The sequence below is a fragment of the Sciurus vulgaris genome (genome assembly GCF_902686455.1).
Source record: "Sciurus vulgaris genome assembly, chromosome: 14".
Classification (NCBI taxonomy): Eukaryota; Metazoa; Chordata; class Mammalia; order Rodentia; family Sciuridae; genus Sciurus; species Sciurus vulgaris.
This window is the reverse complement of record NC_136475.1, coordinates 3,730,096-3,737,273: the sequence shown is the minus strand read 5'-3', so window position 1 is coordinate 3,737,273 and position 7,178 is coordinate 3,730,096. Positions and strand designations below refer to the sequence as shown.

General features: G+C 49.8%; 1 long non-coding RNA gene across 2 annotated transcripts; it reads right to left on the bottom strand.

Annotated features, from left to right (window-relative positions):
- Positions 1-3,825: 3,825 nt before the first annotated feature.
- On the bottom strand, positions 3,826-6,592 carry LOC306643762. 2 transcript variants are annotated; one of them, XR_013759043.1, is made up of 3 exons: positions 6,529-6,592; positions 4,717-4,842; positions 3,826-4,624 (listed from the first exon to the last, which is right to left on the bottom strand). It is a non-coding gene; the product is annotated as an uncharacterized lncRNA (long non-coding RNA). The 2 variants fall into 2 exon arrangements; XR_013759044.1 differs by lacking the exon at positions 6,529-6,592 and adding an exon at positions 5,777-5,947.
- Positions 6,593-7,178: the final 586 nt, after the last annotated feature.

Sequence of the window (7,178 nt, the reverse complement as noted above, 5' to 3'; positions counted from 1 at the left end):
GCGAGTGCGAGATGAGCCTCAACCCTGAGAGAATCTCCACCATAAAATCAGGAATCCACCAGGCAGATAAGACCAACTAAAGGGGCCAGCCCTAACTATAATTGCTTGTGGCTGGGGTACCCCCACCCCTCAGCTGCCTCCAGGGTATAAATCGGCCTAGGAGAACTGGCCTTGAGGACTCACCAATTTGAAATCCGGTGATGTATGCAGAGCAGAGCATCTGGGCAGAAGGGAAGGTGGGGCCATGTCCAGGAGTAACTGGGACTTAGATGGGGTTGCACTCGCGACAGTGGAAGTATCCATTCCAAGTCACGGCACCAATGTAAGGAAATCCCACGTAACCACGCAGACATGGGAAATCACATAAGGGAATTTATTAAGCAAACAGAGTGTCTCACTGCAGGGTAAGAGAGAAAATGAGAGGAAAAGAGAAAGGAAAGCGAAAGGGCACGTGCTGAAGAGAGAGTGGAAAGCAAGGAGGAGGAAAAGCAAGTGGGTAGGAGAGAGAAGCAAGAAGGGAATGATAGCAGTTGAATTCCACCAGGCTAACAGGGGACCAATATCAGAGAAGGATACTTGCAAGCTGAATGATGAACAAATTGCTAGCTAGGATGTTCACAGATTGACAAGTGGTTGGGAGGCGGGGAAAATGGCTGCACTAGAAAGAGTCGGGGAGCAGCTTTATACATTACAGACCCCAACAAAGGGAACAATCCTTAAGAGGTCCTGATGTAAGGACTTTATTAAATTACAAAGCTGGCTGTATGAGGCATGCATTCCCACACTGCAGTTTAAAAGTTTTCTGGCTCTCACTTTGATCACTCTGTCCAGACAAGTCGCAGATCAGTGGTCCAGTTGCCCCAGGGAAGAGGCCACCTTGGGCTGAGCTCAGTGAGCAGATGCCTGGGCTTTGTTCAGACCTTGAGCTCTGTGGAGCCAACTCCCTTCCCTGCTGGCAGCAGGTGTTTGCAGAACCTGGGCCTCCACAGGATGAACAGGGAGGGAGAAATCTGTCTCAGTCCCAGTGAACCAGGCAGGGACCCCAGAGGCTTGACTGGATGCGGCATAATCAGGAGTCTGGGGGATCATCGTGGACTCTGTGGAGTCCAGTGAATAGACTCAAGGCTGCCAATCTCTACATTGACACTCTGGCTGGGCCTGCAGGAGATGGTGGCCCGCTCCCCTGGAGACACAAATAAGGAGGCTGGAGACTTGGTCAGCATTGTGTCCCCAGGGGAGCCTGGAGTGATGAGACCACCCAGTCAGCTGTCTCCTGTGTCCTGAGGCCAGCCAGTGTAGGTGCTCTGCGCTGGTGACCCCTGGTCCTCCCTCTGGGCCATCAACCTCAGGAACAAGAAATGGATGTTGGTGGGGAAACTCGAAGCCTGCAAGACACACCTGAATTCCAGGGACCCAGAACACACAGACACAGTGGCCAGTCATGGCCACAGTGGGCGTGACTCCTCCCGGCACCCATGGACACAGCCCCAATGAGTCAGGGCTGTGGACTTGCAGCTGCAGTGAGTGGATCCTGTCATCCCTGGGCTGCTAGGTGGGCGCAGTGTGCGGAGCTGGGCAGTGGAAGGTCCAGGTGCTGGAGTTTGTCTCTGATGTCCCTCTTCGGTTCCTCTCATGGCTCTCCCACCAGAGTGCACAGGGAAGAGGGAGACCCTTTCCTCCAGTCACCTGCCTTTGACCTCCACCCCTCCTTTGACCTCTACCTCTCCTGATCTCCTCATCAACCACTGCTGAGGGGCACAGCCAGGGACTCTTCCTCCTGACCTTTTCCTTGAAAGTCTGGTGCTTCCACCGGGCTGTGGGGGCTGTTCCCTCCTGGCTCCGCTGAGAGCTTCCAACTTTCTCTCCAGGCTGTTCATTGTGGTGTCTCTGGTGTGCGGAGACACTGGACAGCAGCAGGGCTGGTGTTGGAGACTGCTGGCCAGTGGTATCCGTCTTTTTCATAAGAAAGTCCCACTGTCCCCAGGGCCTTCCAGAAGCCTGGAGATGGGTCATGTTGATTTGGTCCTTAAGGAAAAACACCATGGTTGATTACCTTCCTTTCAAACCGCAGCACTAAATCAAATCCACAGATGTTAACATTCACCCTAATGTTTGCATGTGAGTCTCAAACATTCCATTTTTAGTGCTGCACATGGTTTTTAAAAATGCAATTTTCTAACACCAAAAAAAAAAAAAACCCACTTAATGAATGGGCTAAGGCACTGAGCAGACACTGCACAAAGGAGGATACACAATGAATCAACAAATATATGAAAAAATGCTCATTTTCTCTAGTGATTAGAGAAATGCAAATCAAAACTACTCTAAGGTTTTACCTCACTCTCGTCAGAATGGCAATTATCAAGAATACAAGCAAAAAGAAGTGTTGGCGAGGATGCAGGGAAAGAGAAACACTCATATGTTGCTGGTGGGACTGCAACTTGGTGTAACCACTATGGTAAAGCAGTATTTTTTTCCTCAGAAAACTTGGAATGGAACCACCATTTGATCCAATTATCCCACTCCTTGGCCTATACCCAAAGTACTTCAAATCAGCATAGTGCAGCTATGCAGTGACATCAACATTTATAACAGCTCATCAGGATAGCTAAACTGTGGATCCAGCCTAGATACGCCTCAATGGATGGATGTATAAAGGAACCATGGTATATACACACAATGGATTATTACTCAGCCATAAAGAAGGATAAAATTATGGCATTTGGAGGTAAATGGATGGAATAGGAGAATATCATGCTAAAAAAAACAAGTCAATCACAAAGAAACAAAAGCCAAATGTGTCATCTGATATGTGGATGCTGATCCTTAAAGTGGGGTAGTCAGGGGAAGAATGGAGGGACTTTGGATTGGGTAGAGAGGAAGGAGGGGGTGGGAGTGGGCGCAGGGTGGTAAGGTTGGCAGAAGTAGACGGACATCACTGTCCTATGCACACATATGATCGCATGAATGGTGTGACTCTAAATCATGTGCTGCCAGAGAAATGAAAGTTCGTGCTCCATTTGTGTACAATGAATTGAAATGCATTCTGCTGTCATGGATAATGAAATAGAACAAGCAAAAAATGAAATAAAAATGTAAGTTTATGCTGTATAGAGAACATCATTTTGGTTCTGCCCAGTTGTGGGGAACCAATAACGTAGGGAAATGCACCTAAAAACCACACTGAGGTACCATCTCACTCCTGTGCAATGGCGTTCACCAACATGAAGTTAAAGAGGAAAACAGAGTTACAGGAGCTGACAAGGACCTGGAAGGAAGGCGAGTCCCAGGTGCTGAAGGGGGAGTGTGATCAGTACTGCCCCACTGGAAAGCGCGCTGGTCATGCACCTCCAAAGGCAGCCTGCCTCTTGGGTGGACCTCCCCTCCGGGCGTGGGAGGAAAGGCACTGACGTCCACAGCAGGGGATGCGCGTGCTGTGGGGGCACCATTCACAAGGGACAAGACGTGCCCTAGGCCCAGGTGCCCTGGGCAGTGGGTGGAAAGCACACATGCCACATGCACGGTGGTCTTTCAGCCATGGGGAGGTAAATCCCATTCTGGAGACAAACTGCGTGGGACTGGAGGACACTTGGTTGCGGGAAATGAGCTGGCACAGAAGGGAGCCCTGCAGAGGCTGATCGCTAGTGCTGGCAAGGGTATGGGGCAGCGTGGTTAGGTCCGGCAGCAAAGCCGTGTGCATGTGCCGCAATGCAGATCATGGAAGAGCCAGGCTTTCTCTATTAGCGTGTTCAGAGGCAATTCAGAAACAAATATAAGAGCCAACATATGCAGTTTGACACTGTAGCTCTCACACTCCAGGGAAGATTTGAAATTTGGGTTGAGACATTTCACTGATGGCTGGGAAATCTGTGATATCCAGAGAGCAATCCCACTTAGCTAAACATTTTTCAAACTGAATGGACATGACATTTAAGATCACAAGCTAGTGGAAGTGGGGGTTGGGCGCAGGATATGTGAGCACCAAAAATCTAAATGAAGTTGGAATTTCCAACAGTGAAACAGAAAGATGGAGCAAAGGGAGAAGTGTCTTCCAAATTTCAGAGATACTGCTTCTAAATCATCATGTTCAGAATATTGTGCAATAAAATACAATACTGTTAAGAGAGTTTAGGTTTGAAACCCCCTTTTAAGTCCCTTATCCAGGTATCTGGAGAAAGCTCTGGCCCTCCATGAGGACGACAGGAATCGTCCCAGATGAGGTCTACTGCTGCTGCAGCCTCACCCACTGCCAGGGTGCAGGAGGCTGGGAAGCAGGCCGCAGACAGCAGAGCTGAGAGGGTGGGGACTCTCTCTCACAAACACTGAGCTCCCCAGTGATTCCTGACCAAGTGTGAAGATGTGCCTTGCACCTGTGGTCCAGAGATTCTGGGTAAATCACTGTTCAATATGAAGAAAGTCACATGAAGTAGTGACATTTTCTCTACTGTAGTACACCTAGTATGAGCTTTGAACACTCTTCACAGTGATGATGATGTGAAGGACTTACACTGGTTTCTGAAATCAGCTGAAATTCTCTTCTAAGCTTCATTTCCAGTTCACAAGATCAAAAGCTGAAATGAAGGATGTCAGGAGGCTGAGACCCCTGTCTGGGTCCTTCTTCCTCCTGCGGGAAGAAAGAGGAGTGGATGAGGAGATGGTAATGCAAATCTTTGCCACCAGGGGGCCTGGAGGGTCAGCTAGTAAGGCTGTCCTCACCATGGCTTCTGGAAACAGATATCCCAGGACTCTTTTTTCTCACTGGCTCCTGTGCAGATGCTTTCTGAGGGGTCTCTTCTCACAGCGAAGATCCAGAAAAGGAAGGTTCCACACCATCCATTGCACCTGCCAACAGACAGGTGGACCAGGGTGAGGATCGGAATCACCTGTGAGGTCTGCAGGCAGCTGAGGGCATCAGCCCCACACCTGGGCTCCCACACAGGTCCAAGAAGCAGAGGGCCAGCAGCCTGTGCCTGCACTGGCAGGTGAGCTTGGCTTCTTGGGAGCATCAGGGAATCTCCCATTTCCAGCAACTGTCTTCATTTCAGGTCCCCTGGTCTTTTGAAAGTTGCTGCTTGGACTCTGCTTATCTGTAGCAAGCAATTCCTACATGGAAGACCGTTGCAGAGGTGCTGTGGGATCTGATGGGAGCAGGGGATCCCTGCGCTGTCACAGCTGCCTCCTCTGTTCTGGTTTGTAGCTGCACCTTCATTGCCACACTCCCAGAACTGTGAAAGGCTACAGTTTAGATGCCCGTGTTTTAGAGGATTTCCTGATTGGAGTGCGCACAGTGACTTCTTTGCATTTAAATTCACATTCTGCCAATGAATGAAACCCCTCAGCTGCAATGATGCTGGATATTATCAAATCAGAATGGACACCAGTGAAACCAGAGATTTGAGATGAGACTGGATTCCCTGCTTTGTCAGTCTCCTTCATGGATTTAAATTCATGGATGATCATGGAAGGGAAGTTTAACACAGTAGGTGTTATTTAAGGGAAAAGACGGAAGTCCCTCCAAGAGAAAGGGGGACTGAAAGCCAGCAAAAACCATTTGGTGTGCTAGCTTGGGACTTACGTGGGTTTGAAAAATGAGCATTGGTCAAAGTCTATGCTAATCAGGGGATGAGGAAGTGCCAGGGCCATGGTTGTGTCCTCCAGCTTGAAGGTAACCCTTCCTGTGGTTCCCAATTAGCTCACTGCAACCTTCCATTTTTCAGCATCTGGGACACAGGAGTTGACTGGACTGTCCAGACAGGTGAGCCTTATGGGCTTTTACCTTGGAAAATGGCTTTCATGGTGCCCATTAGGAGTTCTCCAGGTAATTCTCCTGGTGTGGTCTCTGCCTTGAACAAGACTCCACTGGGGCCCATCACTGTTGACCATTGGCTATTCACTGTCATCTCTGTCTGCTGGGTCTGAGGAGGTAGAAAGAGGGTGAGGACACAGAGGAGCCTCCCTGGTCCTTCTACAAAAATTCCTGTGACCTTCATGGTCTGGCTGCCTCTGAGAAGTGCTCTCAGCAGGTGGAGGAAGGAGGAGGAGCAGCGGGGGCAGCCCAGCCTCACACTTCTGCTTCCCTGGGAGATTTCTGTCATGGCCTGTATCACATGGGAGGGTAACTGTGATAGTGGTGAAAGAAATAAGTGGCCACATCTTCAGGCTCCAGGCTGTTGATGGTGAGAGTGAAATCTCTCCCAGATCCACTGCCACTGAACCTTGAGGGGAATCTGGGTTGCAAACTGCTTGCACGATAGATGAGGAGCTTAGGAGCTTGCCCTGGTTTCTGCTGATACCAAGCTAAATAAATACTAATGCCCTGACTGGCCCTGCAGGTGATGGTCACTCTGTCTCCTGGAGATGAAGACAAGGAAGTTGGAGACTGGGTCATCTGGATTTCACATCTCACACCTGCCATGGGGATAAATGCAAATAGCCAGAGAATTATATATTATTAGTGGTCTTTGCTGAAGAGCCAGGCAGCAATGACCACACTGGGCCAAGCAAATATCCAGTGTTTTTCCTCCTTACCTTTAAACCAGAGCAGCAGAAGCCCCAGGAGCTGAGCAGGGGTCCTCATGTCCATACTGTGTCCTTACTGGGACTGACTCCTGCACAGGGTGTGAGCAGCCTTCTAAGAAGTCCTCAGGGCAGTGGGCTGTGCTGTGGGCACATGCAAATCAGTGGGGCTGGGCAGGCTGTTCATAGCTGCAGGGTGGCTCCTCTCAGTCACTCAGCACAAGCTCCAGTACCTGAAACTCAGGACAGAGAGGGCAGCTCAGAGTTGCTGACAGAAATTGCTCTGTTCTCTTGGGCCTAAGGCAGGTGGCAGTGTCTGTCTGCAGTCCCGCACGCTGTTTTGACAGCCTCTAGGTTCCATCCACGATTTCCTCCATCTCTGACAGAGGCTGTGAGCTATGGCACAGTCCCACTTGCCTCAGGACTGTTTAGAAGACACTTGCACTTGGCACCTGTGACCATTAATGAGTTCAGAGGAGCTGACTGTCCTCTGACTCTCTGATGGTCTAGGTGTGAAGCAGACAGGCAGTAAAACAAATGTTGGGGAATGAGTTAAGAGAAGGGTAGGATCTGTCCTCTCTCACCTGTCATCTCCAGCTGCACAGACTCTTCCTCTTTATCCCAGCTCTGTCCCACTGTATTATGGAGAACAGCCCAGGTCA